Source organism: Protopterus annectens, chromosome 6.part0 (genome assembly GCF_019279795.1).
Source record: "Protopterus annectens isolate FY-2018-M chromosome 6.part0, PAN1.0, whole genome shotgun sequence".
Classification (NCBI taxonomy): domain Eukaryota; kingdom Metazoa; phylum Chordata; order Ceratodontiformes; family Protopteridae; genus Protopterus; species Protopterus annectens.
This window is the reverse complement of record NC_056737.1, coordinates 400,279,383-400,300,537: the sequence shown is the minus strand read 5'-3', so window position 1 is coordinate 400,300,537 and position 21,155 is coordinate 400,279,383. Positions and strand designations below refer to the sequence as shown.

The window sequence follows — 21,155 nt, the reverse complement described above, 5'->3', positions numbered from 1 at the left end:
AGTATAAGATAAACAAATGTAAATATTTTCTAAACAATAAAAACTATTAAAATTATATAACTAGTTATTTTATCAGTAAGAAGTGTTCTTTACAGTGGTTATACTCAGTGCATTAGTACTTTTCCATAAATACTGTAATATATTACAATGTGTACAAACCCCAAACAGGATTTTTTTCGAAATTTTCACAAATGTTCATGTCTTGAAAACTATACAACCTAGATACTTACGTTAGTTCATTTTTGTTAACCAGACACAAGCTTTCACATGACAAAAAATTCCTCTATAAATGCATGTTTGAGATATTTACAGAAATATGAACCTATATGTTTAATTGTATAATCAGCAATACAAATACTGGATATCTCTGAAGATGTGCAACTTACGGCACAAATAACATCTAAGGTTTCATCTAATGTCAAGCAGCAGTTTGTAAATGAGCAGATTTTTGAAGTATTAGGTACATATGGAAATACTGTTTATCTTCATAATTACTAACAAACAACTAGCAATAATTCCAGTATAGTGCGATATAAGCCAGCATTCAGTAAATTATTCCATCTCTCATGTTGGTGTTTAACACCATACATCTAAATAAAATGAAGGTCTCTCACTTATAAACATATGAGCATAAATATGAAAGTATGAATAAGTGGCAAAAGAGGTTAATTTCTCCAAAGCAGGATATCAAAGACTAACAATCAGTGTTATTTTGTTAGTAACTCCTTGTTGTTTCAATTAATACCCATTATTAGCTGGTAATAGTTAAAGAAGCTAGACCCAAAAATGTTCTGGACGCCGTAAGTAGGTAGGTATGTGTGTGAACTTGAAGTATACAAAAATGGTGTTTTAGGTTTGAGCGAGTAACTTGATTTTCATAGGTTCACAGGTGTTTACCAGGCTAACGACCACAAGGGCATTTTTAAGCCAAGACATGCATCTCAAATCTCTGACAAGTAATGATACCCTTGATTAGTGTAAGCAGGGACTTGGGAGATGAAACATTTACAAATTGCTTGTGTCCATTAGAGACATAGGTGCCAAACCAGGGATGAATTTCCTGTTCCCCCATCGAATTGTCCAAGTCGCACTTGAATTGGTTTAGGGAGGAACTCTGCTTCACATGGATAGGGAGCTTGTTCCAGAGACAGGATAATCTCTGGGATACATACAGTACCTGTCTCTCCAGCAGGTTCTATTTATATCACGGGCAAGGTTCAAGTCCTTAGTGCTGTTTGTTTTATGGATATGCAAGCAGTCCATCAGAGTGGGGTCTGACAATGCCCTGTATGTCAGGCATAGATGTCCGCTCAAAAGCCTGTAGGAGACAGAACACAGGTATATAGCCTTGAGGCCATCCGCATAGGACATTTTACTTAAGCCCTGTATTCTTTTAATAAGGAACCTCTGCGGACATTCCAGTTGTTGGATATGCCTGGTTAAGTACATACCAAAGGAGACACTGTACTCAATGATAGGTCTGATGAATGCCGAATACAGTGGAACAATGACTTTCTTGGACTTAGATGCCATACCTTTGTTTATAAGTTACGCAACATAGAATGATTTCCTCACTACTGTAGACATGTGATGGTCAAAGGCTAGATTACTGTCTATGTGTGTCCCTAAGTCTCTGACTACTGGGTCAACTCTAAGGAGTGTGTTGTCAATATGACAGTAACCAGGGGTGGATGACTTCCCAAAGGATACTATTACGCATTTCTTGTTATTCAGTTTGAGTCCATGGCTATGGCTCTGACACTAGTTGTTTGTCTGCATCAGCCCCTCTTGGAGAACATTTGTGTCAGTGTGGGATTCAATGACAGTTCTTAGTTTGCAATCATCTACAAATTTAGTCAGCCAGAGACGACTGACATTGGCCTTGACTTCAGAGAAGTAAATGCCAGAAAGGAGTGGTCCAAGGACTGATCCCTGAGGGATTCCACTTGTGACTGGCCTCTTTGTAGAGGTGGACTCCCCAGTTCTAACTTACTGGGTCCTGTCTGTGAGCCAGTTGGCTATCCATCTGGTGACATACAATGCCCGAGTGAGGTATTGTGTAAAATGACTTGGTCAGGTCAAGGCAGGCAGTGCGAACCATTTTGCGCTCATCCATTGCTTTGGTGACCTTCTCAAAAATGTCCACCAGGTTAATCTGCCCTTGATGAAACCAGGCTAGGTTGGGTCCAGTGTCTGGAGGCTTACTATATCACTATTGATCATTTCCATGATAATTCTTTCCCTGACTTTACATACAAGACTAGTGAGACTTATGGGTCTGTAGTTTTTTCATTAGCACACCTATTCTTAAACCATTTTCTAGGACTGATTTGATTTCTTTATATATTTTGTTTCATTGGGTTATTCTCAACTTTGTATTAATTCTTCCTTACGTCTGACAACCTATACATATAAATAGAGTTTTATACATACTTACACACACACACACACACACACACACACACACACACACACACTTTTTGAGAGAGGGAAGGGATAAAAAATGTTAAACAGACAATCCATTCATCCATCCATCAGAAAGATACAGCCAAACTAGAGCCTTTACTGTGCAATACCTTAAACCTCCTGTAATGGAGGCCCATGGGACATATCCAAAAGACCCCTTAAGGACATACCAGTGTTTCAGCTGCATGGCTTCTCAATGCCTGTGACTTTTTACATCTTTATGGGTACAATCTACTTATGCTGCACTGATGGAGGTCAAAAAAGTCGAAAACATGCCATGTCTACAGCTGGTGGATTTGGCTTTATTGGCCTGACTGCATCCATAACGATGTACAAAGTAAAAAATCACAGGCATTCAAAAGCCACATAGCTGAAACATATGAAATGCATATTTGACATTGCATGATTCTTTGCCTAACAGATACAAGGTACAGGGTTTAATTCTAACATCTAGCTGTTTGCTAGGCTTGTAATGGCTTGCAGACTGATAGCCTAGTATTTGCCTATGAACCTAAACTGCACATCTTTTAATACATATGGTCAGTCGGATCCTCATTTCCCTACAATAATTGAACCAAAGCCACCCATGATGTATTCTTTTCCCTTTGCTTCACTGTGTCCAAGAAAACCAAATAAAAGGATTTAGGAATCACTCCATCATGTTGCAGGGAATAAGCAGATTTTACTCTCTTCCTCTCCTCTCCCTTTAATAATCTGCAGGTATGGTGCAATGCCAATAATGCTAGGCTCACACATAGATGTACACAAACACCTCCTATGCCAACTTGGACTGCAATGCCCTCCTTGCAAGTCTCATGTCCCCATGTCCTATTTTCTTGTATTGAACATACTCCTGCAGACTGACATACAGATGTTGCCCTCATAGCATGAGGTATTCCAAACCCTCACTTTGGGATAGGTGAGCCAGCACTGGCAGCTCATTCGCACCCTTTCCTGGCTGACTCCACTAGCACCTAAGCCACTAAATGAACCCAGATTATCCTGGCCATCAGGATCTTATTCTCAGTCCCATACAGCTGCCCCCCCCCCCCACACACACACACATACACACACACATATATCTCCTCCTTTTTTTTTAATTTATTTATTTATTTATTTTACATTTATTAACTGGAACCCAGCCACTGGGGATGCACAAGCCAGTGCATTTCTTTGTGCCGTCCCAAGCCCGGATAAATGGGGAGGGTTGTGTCAGGAAGGGCATCCAGCGTAAAAATTCTGCCACAACATTTATGGCGCAGAAATTTCATATTTCCATACTGGATCGGTCGAGGCCCGGGTTAACAACGACCGCCACCAGTACTGTTAGCCAACAGGGTGCTGGCGGAAATTGGACTACTGTTGGCCGAAGGAGAAGAGGAGGGTGAAGGCATGCCCGAAGGCAGGAAGACAGGAAGAAGGTTAGGAGTGTAGCAGTGAGGGTAGGAACTTTGAATTTTGGCAGTAGAGCTAGCTGATATGATGGAGAGAAGGAAGGTTGATATATATTATGCGTGCAAGAGACTAGATGGAATGGAAGTAAGGCCAGGTGTTTAGGAAACGGGTTCAAATGGTTCTATCATGGTGTGGATGGCAGGAGAAATGGGGTAGGGGTTATACTAAAGGAACAATATGCCAAGAGTGTTTTAGACGTGAAGAGAGTGTCTGACAGAGTGATATTTATTTAGCTCGAAATTGATGGTGTAATGATGAATGTTGTTAGTGCATATGCTCCACAAGTTGGGTGTACGATGGATGAGAAAGAGAAATTTTGGAGTGAGTTGGATGAAGTTGTGGTGAGTGTACCCAAGGGTGAGAGACTAGTGATTGGAGCAGACTTTAATGGGCATGTTGGTGAAGTGAACAGAGGGGATGAGGAAGTGATGGGTAGGCATGGTGTTAAGGAGAGGAATGCAGAAGGTCAGATGATTATGGATTTTGTGAAAATGATGGACATGGCTGTGGTGAATACGTATTTTAAGAAGAGGGAGGAGCATAGGGTGACATACAAGAGTGGAGGAAGATGCACACAGGTGGATTATATCCTATGTGGCAGGGCCAGTCTGAAGGAGATTGGAGACTGTAAAGTGGTGGCAGAGGAAAGTGTAGTTAAGCAGCATAGAATGGTGGTCTGTAGGATGACGTTGGTGATCAAGAAGAGGAGGAGGAGTGTGAAAGCAGTGCCAAGGATTAAATGGTGGAAGTTAAAAAAGGGTGATTGTGAAGTGGAATTTAGGGAAGAGTTAAGACAGGCAATGGGAGGCAGTGGAGAGTTACCGAATAGCTGGGTAACTACAGCAGAACTAGTAAGGGAGACTGCTAAAAAGGTGCTTGGTGTGACATCTGGACAGAGGAAGGAGGACAAGGAGACCTGGTAGTGGAATGAGGAAGTACAGGAGAGTATACAGAGGAAGAGGCTGGCGAAGAAGAAGTGGGATTGTCAAAGAGATGAAGAAAGTAGACATGAGTATAAAGAGATGAGGCGCATGGCAAACAGAGAGGTGGCGAAAGCTAAGGATAAGGTGTATGGAGAGTTGTATGAGAGATTGGACACTAAAGAGGGAGAAAAGGACCTGTACCAATTGGCTAGACAGAGGGACAGAGCTGGGAAAGATGTGCAGCAAGTAAGGGTGATAAAATATAGTGAGGGAAAGGTACTCACAAGAGAGAAGAGTGTGTTGAGTAGATGGAAAGAGTATTTTGAGAGGCTGATGAATGAAGACAATGAGAGAGAGAGAAGGTTGGATGATGTGGGGATAGTGAATCAGGAAGTAAAAGGACAGCTATGAAGAGGATGAAGAATGGAAAGGCTGTTGGCAGATGACATACCAATGGAAGCATGGAGGTGCTTAGGAGAAATGGCAGTGGCATTTTTAACTAGATTGTTTAATGAAATTTTGGAAAGTCAGAGGATGCCTGAGGAGTGGAGAAAAAGGGTTTTGGTACCTATCTTTAAGAATAAGGGTGATGTGCAGAGCTGGAGTAACTACAGAGGGATAAAATTGATCAGTCACAGCTTGCAGTTATGGGAAAGAGTAGTAGAAGCTAGATTAAGAAGGGAGGTGATGATTAGTGATCAGCAGTATGGTTTCATGCCAGGAAAGAGCATTACAGATGCAATGCTTGCTCTGAGAGTGTTATTGGAGAAATACAGAGAAGGTCAGAAGGAGTTGTATTATGTCTTTGCTGACTTGGAGAAAGAATATGACAGGGTGCCTAGAGAAGAGTTGTGGTATTGTATGAGGAAGTCAGGAGTAGCAGAGAAGTATGTAAGAGTGGTGCAGGATATGTACGAGGGTAGTGTGACAGTGGTGAGGACTGCAGTGGGAGTGACAGATCCGTTTAAGGTGGAGGTGGGATTACATCAAGGATCAGCTCTGAGTCCTTTCTTATTTGCAGTGGTGATGGACAGGTTGACAGATGAGATCAGACAGGAGGCCCTGTGGACTATGATGTTTGCAGATGACATTGTGATCTGTAGTGAGAGTAGGAATCAGGTTGAGGAGACTCTGTAGAGGTGGAGATATGCTCTAGAGAGCAGAGGAATGAAGGTCAGCAGAGCTAAGACAGAATATATGTGTGTAAATGAGAGGGAGGGTAGAGGAATGGTGAGGATGCAGGGAGTAGAGTTGGTAAAGGTGGACGAGTTTAAGTACTTGGGATCAACAGTTCAGAGTAATGGTGAATGTGGAAGAGAGGTGAAGAAGAGAGTATAGGCAGGGTAGAATGGGTGGAGAAGAGTGTCAGGAGTGATTTGTGACAGATGGGTACCAGTAAGAGTGAAAGGGAAGGTCTACAAGAGGGTAGTGAGACCAGCTATGTTATATGGGTTTGAGACAGAGGCATTGACAAAAAGTCAGGAGTCAGAGCTGGATGTGGCAGAGTTAAAGATGTTAAGATTTGCACTTGGTGTGACTAGGATGGATAGGATTAGGAATCAGTATATTAGAGGATCAGCTCATGTTGGACAGTTTGGAGACAAAGCAGGAAAGATGAGCTTGCGTTGGTTTGGACATGTGCTGAGGAGGGATGATGGGTATATTGGGAAAAAGATGCTAAGGATGGAGCTGCCAGGTAAGAGGGAAAGAGGAAGGCCTAAGATAAGGTTTATGGACGTGGTGAGAGAGGACATGCAGGTGGTTGGTGTGACAGAGCAAGATGCAGAGGATAGGAAGAAATGGAAAGAGATGATCCGCTGTGGCGACCCCTAACGGGAAAAGCCGAAAGATGATGATGATTTTACATTTATTAACTGTGAAAGTAGGACTTGGAATGAAGCCAATTTTCAGCAGCGGCCCACGAGAAACGCTCCAGATGCATGTCTTTGTAAAGTGGGAGGAAACCGGATCACCCAGGGGAAATCCACACAAATGCAGAGAGAACATGCAGACTCCGCACAGAAGGCACTCCAGCCGAAAATTGAACCAGAGAACCTCTTGCTGTGAGGCGACAATGCTACCGCTGTACCACTGTGCTCTCCATGTCCTAATTTGGTCCTAATGACCAAATTCAAGCTGGACTCATAACTTTCCATATTCAAGGTGAACATTCCTGCACCATTCACTTCATTCTGTCACAGAAAAATGAGAAGGAAGGCTAACAGTGCATAATAATAATATATTTTATTATTAATAATAGTTACTATACACCAGTTGGACAATATGTACATGTAGTGAGTTTGTGAGTACAAGAAATTTAAGATTCAGGTTATATGAAAAGGGATAGACATGCAGTGAGTCCTTGTGAGTACAAGAAATTTAAGATTCAGGTTATATGAGAAGGGATAGATGGGAAAGATCTGTAGAAAACTGAACTTGGATTGGGAGGTGAAGAACTCTTCTTATTTTAGTGTATGATGAATATAAAACAATAAAACTTATTTTTCCTAAGGCTTAGCTGGCACAGGTTGGAGATGGACAATGAAGGTCTATCAGAAAGGACATTGTACTAGTGGGTTATATGCAATCAAGCAGAGTTATAGAAGTACAAGAACCGTAAGTGCTGCAACAGAAAGTTTTCCATCATTTCTCTAATTTTAAAATGATAAAAAAAACTTAAAAAATACTACCCCAAATATTTCCATAGTACAATTAATGTACTAGATAATTATTCTAATCTTTAAAAGGAAGCATTATCCCAAAATTAAGCTGGACCTGAGACACTGCTCTGTTCGTCAACATGTCATCTCACTTCCCTTCTTGTCAATCCATGGTCTATTATTGAATGGGGTAAGCAATGGCATCAGTCTTACCCAACAAAAGGGAGTGCAGCTGTTCCATCCTTGCAGGATGTTTTTCTCTTAGGTTTAAGCAAAATATGCAGGCATGATAAGAAATCTATGGACAGTGTTAAACACCCACAGCAACGATATATCTATTAGAGTTTTAAAAATATGACTGGGGTAGTGGGTGTGAATATCAAGGTATTAAACCAGGTATATACATCAATGGGCAATTTTCGAAGACTATACAATGAACAGCAATGATTGAATAATGTGTTTTATTTATAAATGGAAACAATTAGACTTGCATAATCATGACTGGGGGGGTACTTCATAAGAGAACAGTGTGACAGACAGAAACCCAAACAAAATTTTCGGTGGAAGAGCAACATGTTGAATACCTTTCAACCTGTTATCCCAAGAATTCTGGACAAAGTCAAAAATAATGGGGTACAAAGGCCCCAAAATAGGGGCAATTTTTAAATATCAGCCTTACAAACTCAGAAAGCTGACAGAATAACAGGTTTTGCATTATCAGATTGTGATGCCCCAACACTGGCCCAGTAATCAAGGAGCCTCAATCCTCACCAATGGCAACAGTGGGGGTTGTACACACTGGGAGGATGACAAGTACACATACAGTAAAGTGCAATTTCCCTTTAGAGCACACAGAGATCACAGTCAGTCTGGGGCTGGTTTCTCCCTCTTTCTCCAGATCCCAACAAGACTCCGCACTGACACAGGTATAGGGTTGAGCTATCAGCTGAGTGGCCAAACCTGTGCAACAGTAATACTGGGTGCCTGGCAATCTACTGGTATTGTGATTGGTCCTTTGAGGGGGAGGGGGTAAAGTTGGCACTGAATCTGTCTGCCAGCATACTGGCAATATCTGTTGGCTCACAATAGGAGGTACCATTGTGCAGTAGCTCAGAGCAAATCTGGGTATTGCCGTGAAGATTCTTTACATAACTATAGAAGGCCTTGTGGTTGTCTTTACTATCTGCTGCAATTCTGTTTTCATACCTAGCTTTAGACAATTTGAACTTTTTGTTGAGGCAGATAAGGGAGTTTTTCCAGTCTTGGGACTTCACCTTATTCCGCATCAGTTTCCTCCTTCTGTTGTAGACTTTGTTTATGGCAGGGGGAGAGTGTCTTGGTTCTATTGGGTATGGCGAAATCCATGCATTTGTGTACGTGTTCGTACAGTGCACTGGTGTATGATTCTGCAGTCATGAAACTATTCTCCATTTACATGGGTGCCGTGAAGTTAGACACCTCTGTTTTTAGGATCCCAAAGTTAGCTTTGGAGAAGTTTTTCATGGTGGTTACCTTTGCTGGGGGGGTGAGAGGGTTGTGGATTTCCAAGGTAATTACTTTGTGGTCAGATCTAACCAGGGAGGAGCTGACTACTGGTGTAGAGCAATGGACGCCCATGTTAGTAATGACCAGGTCAGGGATGTTGCTACCTCTAGTGGGGGTAAGAACGAGCTGGTCCAGGGCATTGGAATTAATGAACTTCAGGAAACGTTGAGCAAGTGTATTGGTACATGAGTAGTTTACCCGGTTAACGGAGGGGTAGTTGAAGTTGACTAGTAAGAAAGTGTTAGGTTGGACCGTAATATTCTCCAGGGTGCTTAGGAACATGGAGTGCGAGTCTTGGGGCATTGTTGGGGACCTATAGCAGGCTACGACCTGAATCACTGTCTTACCCAATGTCAGCTGCACCTGAAGTATCTCTGATGCGTTATGTTGGGCTACCAGTCTGGAGGTTTGCACATCCTTTATGAATATGGAAACACCACTGTCTTTGGAGCTTCGGTCCAAGTTCTGGGGCCGAAAGGTGTGGAATGAGTTATAGCCTAGTAGTGCAGGGGTGCTTTCTGCTGCCTTGAACCAGGTCTCTGTTACAGCACAAATGTCAATGTTCTCCATTTTAAAGAGTGCCTTGAGCAAGTGCATTTTGAAATTTAGACTTCTAGCATTGAGCAACATGACCCTCAGATTGCATTTGTTTGTAGCTGCTACGGTGGTAATTTGGTCTTTGGAACACCACCTAAAAAAGGCACTATAGGGGTGGCAAGAGCCTTGGCCAGTATCTGGAAGCCCAGGGATGACAGATGCAGGCCATCTCTCGCAAAGCATCGAGGTCTGTCAATCATGTCATCCCAGGCAGACAGATACTGGATCCCCTTAGAATGACACCAGAAACTTAGCCAATTGTTGAAATGAATCATTTTCTGCTTGTACTGTGGTATCATTCTGGGTGATGGTAGGATGCTGCTTAGGGCTAGTGTCATACCTGCCTGGGCTACATAATCTGAGAGCTTCTCCATGTCTCTTTTCATGTAGTCCAGGGGGGTACATCTCAGGTCATTCACACCCACATGTACAATGACATATTTGTACCTGTTGTTGAGCGACCTGAGTGCATGTGTTGTATCGGATCCTGGCACCTGACAGGCAGCTGACTGTTACTTTCTCCTTATTCAACCTAGTGAGTGGGACATCAATGTGCCTCACTATCGAGTCACCTATGACTAGTGTGTTGGGCATGCTGTTTTGCCCTAGGAGCTTTGGTTCAGTGGCACACTGTTTAGGAGAGTTATGTGTCTCATGATTAGTATTGTGTTGTGATGGTCGAGTGCGTTTCTCCCTTGGAGGTCTCTGCTCCTTGGGTAGATTTTTATTGAGAGCCTCCGCGAAGGTGGGTGTGTGGTTTGTGTTTTTATGTGAAGGCAGTGTTGGTGTGTGTTCTGGAGGGCTATGTATTCCAAGTGGTATGGTGCAAGTGTCTTCTCCTCTTGACCAGCTATTCAGGTCTTGGCTGGAGAGTGTGTGGCTTCCAATTTGGATATATAAGTGCATCTCTCGCAAGTCTGAGTGTTGGAAGGTAAGAGGAGAGGGTTGTCGGTGTACATGAGGCAGTTGCTACATTGCCTCAAGATGCCCAAGTTCACCAGGTTAATAGGAGAAAGCACAGGGAACTGACTTTTAGACATGCCTGGCGGGGTGGGCATTGATAATAAGTACTAGATCTGTTTCCTTGTAGAACATTTAGTGCTGGTAGTACTTGTGTGCTACAATAATTGCTACAAGAAATCTGGTAAAGTGCTAGACTGATAAGCCAGTATAAGTGCTGGAGATGAGAGAACTAGTAGATCTAAGGGAAAAAGTGAAGAGCAGGCTCTGGCACCATTCAGAAGCTTTCAAACAGTCCTGGATACAGCAAAGGAAAGGTGGGAAACAAGAGCAAATGAAGGCTTTTAAACCGGGAAGTTAAGAGAAATGGAAAAACTGTCCAAACGGCCAATAAACTACAATTTCTGGGCCAGGAACCACTCCTCTTGTGGTAGACAGGCTACCTAGTGCTTACCACTCCCACTGATAAGCTAGAAGGCTTCCCTCCCACACAGAAAGGCTGGAGGGAGCTCAGCAGCTTACAAACAGTCCTGGATACAACAAATCTGTATCTGGACTAGACTAGTTACAGGAAAGGGGGATACAAGTGCAAATGCGGGCTTTTAAATCAGAAAGTTGAGAGATATGGAAAAACTGCCCAAATGGCCAATAACTACAATTTCTGGGCCCAGAAACCACTGCTTATGTGGTAGATAGGTTACCTAGTGCTTACCACTTCCACTGATAAGCTAGAAGGCTTCCCTCCAACACAGAAAGGCTTGGGGAGGGCTCAGGAGCTTACAAACAGCCCTGGATACAGCAAATCTGTATCTGGTCTGGACTAGACTCATTACAGGAAAGGGGTAAACCAGCTGAGAATTTTTTTTTTTTTTTAAAGTAAAGTTGAAAAGGAGAAAGCTGGAACAGAAGTTAATTCAAGGTTAAGAATATAAGTGGGCTGGCATTCACAAATGTTCTCTCTCTAGTATTTAGAATGAACTAATGACACTAGACTGGGAGGAGTGGCTCAGATCAAATATGCAGTATGGGCGGGCAACTGCAAAACCACTAAGTATAAGAACAAGACAACAATGGGGGGGTGAGAAACTATTACAGCTACTAGCTGTAGCCACTAAATGAAAGTTTTTAACAGATAAAGGAGCAAGGAGACTCTAGAGAATGCTTTTAACTGCAATCAAATCAGTTATATGATATCTGACTAGAACACAGAAACCTCAAAAAATCAAAAATGCGCAGAAAAGCATGGCTAGAGCACTCACAAACAGAAAATACAACTCTCAGTATAAAAAGGCAGTTTACAGTTAAGTAATTCAGTAAACATGCAATTAGAGTAATGAAACAGTATCTAGCAATGAAAAATGCAGTTAAAACAGTATAAAACAGTACATAAATGCAGTGAAACAGTAAAAAAGCTTTATAACAGTGCAAAATGTAGTAGATTAACTATATAGCACAATTATAAGCATTACAGAAGTGCAATTCAATGAAATAAGTGTAAGAAATAACTTATCCTGCTCTTGGAATCTTAATGGATTTCTGCTTAGTCTCAGTAATGAATCATAATCCACAGCCTGGTAAATACAAGCATATGAGTTTGCATTACATCAGAAGCAAAAATCATTTTTCTCTAAATGGAGGTCATTTCATGGATTTATTTTGGGCCTTCTCCCCAACTTTAGATGTCTGAACAACATGCAGCAGCACACATTACATTATGCAGTGACTACATGTAAATAAAGGTCATCACAAATTCTCTAGCAGACTATTAGGAGATATTTTCCAGAGAAATTACTTATAAAATTGAAAGCAGATTAAAGATACACTCCAATACTGGTACGAACCACCAAGGGCCTATACAGCCTTCAGGCGGCCTGGCCATATGAATAACAAAAAATATATATCATACTTAATGTGTTAATCAGCCTTGAACATTAAAATTATATCCTCCATGTGTTTTATGACATTAGAACTAAATACAATACAATACTTCTCAGAGAAGTTCTGTCATTTTAATTGCTATAATAAGACCACAGTTTTGACATGTTCATATTTACATGCAAAAGTGACATTTTCTGTTATTTAATTAATATAACAAAATAACATTGTTTATACAGCTGCGAATCAATATCTATGTATTTTTGAGATGTTACATCCAATGTGTTGTATAAGACTTAAGTATCCAGGACCCTTGCCCTGAAATTTTTAAGAGAATATGAAAGCTATACAGAAATGCATTTGTTTTTGTTGTTTCTTAGTAACAGTAAACATCAAACCTTCCTTCCACCCACCCAGGTAGCAAATTTGTTCCTCCAGGTAAAGACAGCCTTACTGGCCACTCACTCCTTCCAGATGTGAAGGTTGGGGGGTGGCGAGAGTGGTGTTGTCTTTCTGCTTCAGGGAATATTGGGGGGGGGGCTGTTTATGTCCCAACCAGTCCTGCTGTGCATACCCATGTCATCCTCAAAGGATGGCATGCAATGAGTATAATCACCCAATTTTGCAAGAGCTCAACAGCCCTCAACAGCCTTGACTCGTCCAGAGTCTATCCAAACTTTGTACTCTGCTCATGATCCACCTTGTCTTTCCTTTCTTTTATCTGGCTTGCTGTTCCCATACCTAAGCCGCTAACTGAAATCAGTCATCTGGGTCATTGTCAGAGCTGTATCCCTCTATGCCAACAGAACTGGCTGAATGCTGTCTATAGATGCTGATGTTTTGTAGGTACGGTCAAAATAAAATTAAAAATGGCAATTAGAAACTGATAAAATAAGATTTGTAAAATATTCAGTTTAAGCATAAAAGTATAACTAACTGTTCTCTTCAGAGAACAAACCTGAAAGTTACCAAAATATAAATGTAGAATGTTATCATTTTCAGGCCTAAGACAGACTGCATTTTCAGATTACCACATAAAGATCAGATTTTTATTCTATTGAAATGTTCTAACATAAAGTTACATTAAAAGCAATTGTTTCATTAAAACTTAAAATGTGCTTCTAGCATTTGAGGCTAGGAGCATAACCTAAGGATATTTTAGAGATGGCTGTCCTAGTATCACTCCCAGAAACGTTCCCAACAATAAATCAAGCCATTTTAGATATACAATCCTTTACACAAAAAAGGACCACAAATACTCAGAATAAGTCAGCATTAAATACATATCCTTCTTGAAAACTGTGAACAGCAAAGAGGTTAAAAAATAACTATGAGTTAACTATCAGTAGAGGTGTCACTGACACATTGGAAAATAGCCTCCTAAGCCAGTGGTAAACCACTGACTACAACAGAGAGTAAAATAGTGGTAGATAATGCACCTGGATTCCAGACAAACTGAAACACACTAAGTGCTAGCTAATGTGACTGAACAGGTGGTCAAGGTAATTCACTAATCTAGAGACTACAAATGCATTGGCCACTATCTTTACGAACATAAGATAATATCTAAATCAGTTACATAAGTGAGATTCTAAAAAACATCATACTAATCACAGCACTGGAAAAAACAAATAGTGCAATAATAATCCTGACCCATTCAATAATAAGACTTTTAACCATGGCCCCAACAGAGTGAGTTGTTGATAGCTCAGGTTGGAAGTAAAAGTTCCCAAGAGTAAGGGAAGTTCTCCAGTACTCTGGCAACATTTCCTAGTCAGTATGAATACCACTCCAAGTCTCCCCTAAAAAGAGGCCATTGGCCTTGTGGGGTAACCCAGTCAACGTATAAATAAAAATAAAAATAATGTATACAAAGAGCTCATCCAAAGTGTTATACCACTCGCATTGTGTTTATAAAGGATAGAAGCCAAGAGACTGTTGTTGTCTTTTGGCTTTTCCGGGTTAGGGGTCACCACAGCGGAACTCCGGTCCGCTAATGATTGGCAGTAGATTTTTACATGCCGAGTTGCCAGCCCTGACGCAAAACCTTCAATAAAGGTCCGCCCATTCACGCATGTCTCCAGACAGAAGACCCTCTAGCTGAGAATCAAACAGGACAATGTCTTACTGTGAGGCGACAACGCTACCGCAGCACCACCACCGCAATATATAGAAACCAAGAGATAAAAGAGAAAAAAACTGACATTATAGAAAAATTATTAGCATTTCAAAAGATGATCATACGTGAAGGCAGTAAGCAGGAATAGCCAACATATTAAATACACTTTTATTATATGGCTTGCAACAATGAATCATTTGCTGACTTAAAAAATATGATGGTCTGCTGCCTATAGCTTTCCTCTAAAGTTAATTGACCTTGTTCATGAATTCATTTATTTACAGACTATAACTAGAGTGTGGATTTATGGATTACGGAGAAGCAGAGAGCTATAACTGCATGAGTGCTGGTGCTACGGCTGCTAATCATTATCAACTGTCTAAGGCACCAGTTTCAGACATAGCACTAAGCTTACCAACTCGTTGATTTCTTCTAGAAACAAGAGTAATTTTCAGAACATAAACAAATTTTGCATTTTTTTTATCAGATAAAGCTTCAAACAGAAAACAGGGTTCGACAACAAACTCTATGCGGTAAAGGAAAACAAAATATGAACTACACATAATGAGACATAAACTTATTAAATCAGTATACCATTTACCAATACCATATCCTGCTTCTTTGTAGGTATTTGGTGAGCTGTGTCCAGCACAAAAAAATAAAAATAACAATTGTCCTAATATTTTACTAAAAATAATATTTTCTTTTTCTGTACATATTTTGCAAAAACTTTGATACTAAATGGTGATCATTTTAGTATAGTGTGACACCATATAAACTAAAATTAAACTACAGTCTGTTTTATTCTGATGAAAATATGAAAAAATATCACTGGGTGAGAGTATGGTTTGTCCTAGAAAATATCTCACATTGAATAAAAAACTGTCCCATCTTCGGTTTATGAGAACTAGGCAGTCGTAGTAATCACACAGTGCTGTGCTCCATTCATTTGTCACAATCTTGTTGTTGTTACCACTTGAAGTGAGAAGGTTATTTTAAGCTGTGATGAAAGGGAATGTCTGTCAGATGGGGAGAGACAATGTCCTGAAGAAAGGCAGATGCGTCTTGGCCATGGATTGGCCAGGGCAGTTATCAGCAGAGTGTGTTGAAAAGTATGAAAGGACTATACAGCATTCTTTTCATTGTACAGGCAGAAAGAATTTACCCTGCAAGGACATGGCAGAGAACAGCTGTAGTTAGCTCTCTGTGACAGTACTAACCAACTATCTAAAACGAGCTCTAGTCTGAAAAGATGTTCAGGGAAGAAGGGTCACTCATGCTAATGAATGCTCTCCTCTTTCAATAAGGGACAGCCTGGATCAATTATCTAAAGGTTGACTACAAGCTGTATTGTGAACAAAGGCGATGGGGAAAAAGATAATGAATTAATGACAATATATACTTACATACATGTCTATACACATAACACTAAAGCAGCAACAACAAAGAAAAAAGTGAAATACTCTAGCCCAAATGGGGACAATGCCGGACTTACAACCATCAGAACAAACACATTTTCACTTGGATAATGACTTAATTCGGGAAATAATAAAAGTGATAAGCTTTCTGCTTTTGCTCTGCACACAATTTGCATCTTATCAGGACACTTTCTAATAAAAATAACCAAAACTGAATTACTGTTTGGTTTATGTATCATCTTGGTACAACTATTTGATGCACAATGTTAAACCCAAATGAATACCAGCAAACATAGGTAATGATTATGTCACTCACCCAATTACAGCTAATTCCTAAATCAGTTACAAGTAGAAAACAACTGTTGTTTTACAGGAATTACTGTACTCCCATTTAAGGGCAATGTACACAGAATACAAGACTGGAACACAACATTGGAGGTGAAAACATATTATAAATGGGACTATACAAATGGTAATTCACATAAACCTAGCAGACTTGCAATAAGGTATGGAGGAGTACTCAGAATCAGAATTATGCACAAAGCTGAGTTATCACTGCTATCTCCTGAAAATAAAGCTTAAAAGTCTGAGAAAGCAGTTCCAAGGGTATTTTATACAAGATTATATATATTACAACATTCAAAGAATTTTATACATGATACTGTAGGTCTACTAAATTTTGAACTTTCAAAAAGTCGACATTCTTATGGTCGAGAACATAAGATCAAAGTTTTGAAACTTCAAACCATTTAAATGGAGATTGCCATAGAACGTGGAATGGTATATTTACCATTTTCCTCACTGTAGTGCAACAATCTCGGAGTTGGTATATTTAAGTAGCAGGGGGTGCGGGCAAAAACTTAAAAAAAAAAAAGATATTTGTTTAATTTAAATTTCAAAACTTCAATCTTATGGTCTCGACCATAAGAAAATAAACTTTTTGAAAGTTTGAAATTTAGAAGTAGACCTGATGTTGTACATACACAGCATTTCTCAGTTCTACTGCCTACTTATTTTTATTTAGAATTTAGATCAGATTCTGCATATACTGTTTTTTCTATTCATAGTGATATGTATTCACCACACATACATACACACACACACACACATATGTGTGTATATTTTTTATTTCTTATCCTGTTGCTCAGTTATTTGTATTTATAATTTAAAAACTTACATGAGCTCATATCTGTATGAATTTTTAAATCACTTAAATGAGTTCATATATGTATGAATTGTTCAATCATGTGCAATATTTTAATGATTTCTGCAATTTATATTCAAGTTTATATCTCTGCACTTTAAATACTGCACATATATTGCTATTTCTATGCCAGTTCTTTCATTTTTCCCCTGTATATTTTTTGTATTTGGCTGTAGAGTGATGCAACAGACAGCGTTTTTGTCTCACAGCAAGAGGTTCTCAGTTGGGGTGCCTTCTGTGTGGAGTCTGCATGTCCTCCCTGTGTTCGCGTAGGTTTTTTCTGGGTGCTCAATTTTCCTCCCAAATTCCAAAGACATGCATTAGGTGGATTGGACACTCAAAGTAGATGGCCTTTGCCTCACCAACTTCGCTGATGATTGCAGACTATGAGCAATCACTGACTCCCCCAACAATGGCAACATATTACAAGAAGAGCTAACACAAAGAAATAACTGGTGCCAAAGCCATGGTCTAAAACTAAATGCAAAAAAAAAATGCATTATTATTCCCTTTGGCAAAATGGAATTCCTTACAAATTGCAATATTTACAGCACCCCACCGAGTTACAACCCAGTGATGCAAAACCTGGGAACAAAGGCTGATAATCTAATCTCTGACCACCAAGTTTCCACAGTGGTAAGGAAAGCCTTCTACATAATGCACTTCATAAGCAAGGCCATAGTATCCAGGTCAAGGGATGTTATAACTCCACTGTACTTCACCCTTATCAGACCACTTACAGAGTATAATTCACCCTTTTGCATGTACCTCACCAGACATCTGCAGCAGCTGGAGAGACCTCAGAGGTTTCTCACCAAGAAAATACAGGAACTCCAAACAATTGCCTATGTGGACAGGATGAAAGCCCTGTCACTTTACTCTGTATCTTATAGGCTGCTGAGAGGTGACTTGTGCCTGGCCTATAGGCAATCTCCACTCCAACCCTGCCCTAATGAAAACATTGCACATCCACAAGTCAAATGGCTCAAGAGTACCTCACTCTAGGGATCTCAACCTTGCTTGTGACATTAACAGATCACGCTGGAGAGACAGATACGTCTCCCAGAAACTGCCACTTCTCTGGAATAGACTCCCTAGTCACTTAAAACAGAGCTCCTCACTGACCATATTCAAATGCAACCTAGATAATTGGATGGGAGACTGCAAATTCACCCCTGGGGTGGCACCCATGTCCCTCATGGACAAGGATAGCTGGTGTTGATCACAGGCCCACTCTGTTCACAAATTTGTTCCATGAACTACCTAAAAAAGAACAAATGGGGATACATGGGATTAACATGGCAAGGTTTGTAAAAGCTATAGGGCCTCTTGATTAGTAACCTCTTATGTACCTATAAAACTGGTCATAGGTGTGAGTGTGTGTGTGTGAATGTATGATTTCAAGAACTGCAGCCGGGCTAGTCACCTGATGGTGTAAAACTTGGCTATAGATGATAGCCACTCTGGAAGTGACACCCCAACCCCATGTGCAAAAATGGGAAAAAAAGGTGATGGATGGAGTTTTTGTATACATGATTACTTGATCCCACTTTATAAGTCTTTCCCATGATTCATCTGTTTTGGCTATATCTACCCGTTACTCATATGTGTTTGTAGCATGCATGGGTTATGTTTCTCAATAATTGTAAGTGTTTACTGGGGGTTCCCATTTGGACTCCCTCTAAAAATAACCTGTCAAACAAACAAAGTGGACAAACATAAGCACGCTGAAAAAAAAAGAAAAAAAATACTGCTGAAACTAGACATAATTTTACTGGTTATGGCCATGAACTTACCCAGTTTACAAAAGGATGGTGCCATCAACTGACTTTGCTCTCTTATACAAAATTCAGACATAGTGACTATTTTAGATTCCCATGCACTGATGCCTAGGAACTAATTATTACCCTGTTTTGCAACTCAATGTACACATGATTTGCAAAGCTTGTGTCACTGTCTAAAGAAGACCCCCCCCCCCCCTATCATTAATTTTTGGCCTTTATTATGAAACGTTTTTGATAAAAACACGCAAGGGAAAGTTCTTAAATGGGTAAGACCCTTAGGGGAGCAATCCCAAACATTTTATAAACCTTGGTATACATGATTGTCACTGTTGAAGCGGCACCCCGACCATGTGTGTAAAAATTGGGAATAACGTGTTGTGAATGGATACATAATTCCAACTTCTGGCACTAAAGACGTTCGGCTTTTCCCGGTTAGAGGTCGCCACAGCGGAACTCCGGTCCCCTCATGATTAGCAGTGGATTTTTACAGTGCCGAGTTGCCAGCCCGACGCCCAACCTTCAAGGAAGGCAGGCCCATTCACGCTGGCAGACCTACCTGCATGTCTTTAACGTAAATATTTATTGGTGGAGAATCTGATTAACATCAGAAATATAGACGGAATCCCCTTATAAGTAACAAAGTCTATCCAACTGAAGAATCACAAATACAAAAAACAATCCCGATCTAAAATATAATCATACTATAATTAGGTAGATTTAAATAAAATGCTTTAATCTAACCGATTATTTTCCTTACATAAAATGGTCAGAAGAACTACACAGCTAAGAAACAGAAACACCACATGTAGTCTTTGCTAACTGCATAAAATACCATCAACAGTGTATCAAACTTTATAACGTACTTAGAATCAGTTTCATTTTGTCCAGTCACCAAAATATTTTGACTGGCAATAATTTTCTTTAAAAAAAGTTTTTCACAGAGTTAAGATCAGTTTTTTCAGCTTATTAAAAAGGTAACATTTTGTCACACAGTCATCCAGTTACTAGTCAAAAGCAGGGTTGTAAGACATATATTACGAAAGCCTCGGTGGGCGCAAATGGGGTGGGGTGAACAATCTTACCAAATCAGGAGGCTCGAAAATGCCCCATCTTCAAGCACATAAATGAAACAAGGTACAAAGTCTCACAAAAAATCCGTCCAAAGTCAAAGTAAGGGGGTTCTAAAATGGGAATGCTAATATATGTGTTGCATATTTACATGTTTAGAATACATATTATATGCACTTTACATACCAGAGCAGTGTAGCAGTCCCAAAGCAGTACGCATGTTTTGCTAAAGCTTCTCTGCAGTTCTATAAATAAGCGCACATTTAGACACAGGACACTTCACGCCAGTGCCCAACACAGCTACTTTTTTTTCGTTTTAAAATGTAGCTGCATAACTCAGCAAGGGCAACTCATAACGCAAAGAATAACACAACTGAAACAGCAATCAAAACACCTTAAATTAGACCCCCGCAAAGGTGCTTATGTGACGACGGGAAACAAATTAAAAACTAAAACACCTGAGTCGCCGACCACTTGTTTTACACAAAAATTACAACGCACGTTTTATTTTACCTGGTTGAGGGTAACTTCAAAAACTGTATAATATCCAACTGCACTTGTTCTTTTGCAAAAGAATGCGAGCAACGAGTAAAGATTGAAAAACCCAGAGCAACTGAAGGGATGGCAAGACAAGAGTCCCTAATTCCGAGCTATCCAGTGTACGACCCGCCCAGCAATAAAAATAATGTGCGGTGCTATCCAAATGGGGAAGGCGTGTACTAAGGCAACCTGTTGGGGCGTGGTGGGCAATACCGTTATTCCTAGAAAGGCGGGGCCAATTCAGCAGCGCTCACTTAGCGATTCGCTGGGGACGTGAAGGATAATAATGTTATTCCTATACGGGCGTGGCCAAGTTAACCGCGATCGTTTAGCGACACACCGGGTCCTGCTGGGGCGTGAAAAATAATACCGTTATTCCTACGTTAGTGTTGCCACCTTTTGACATGCCCAAAGTGGGACTTTTTTGGTACAAACGTCAGATTTTGCAGGGCGAAACATACCCCCGACCAGTACAAAGGACAGAACTTCACTTTTTTGCTTAAATAAAAGCTTATTCTTGTAGCATTTTAGTTGCTTATTC

The 21,155-nt window shown here is 40.3% G+C and overlaps 1 protein-coding gene across 1 annotated transcript in view; it reads right to left on the bottom strand.

Annotated features, from left to right (window-relative positions):
• The window catches only part of LOC122804338 (spectrin beta chain, erythrocytic-like), a 2,132,081-nt gene extending 2,111,332 nt beyond the window's left edge, over nucleotides 1-20,749 (bottom strand). The window contains exon 1 of the mRNA XM_044074141.1: nucleotides 20,588-20,749. The gene's annotated coding sequence lies outside the window, so the exon portion shown is untranslated. The remainder of the gene's footprint in view (nucleotides 1-20,587) is intronic.
• Nucleotides 20,750-21,155: the final 406 nt, after the last annotated feature.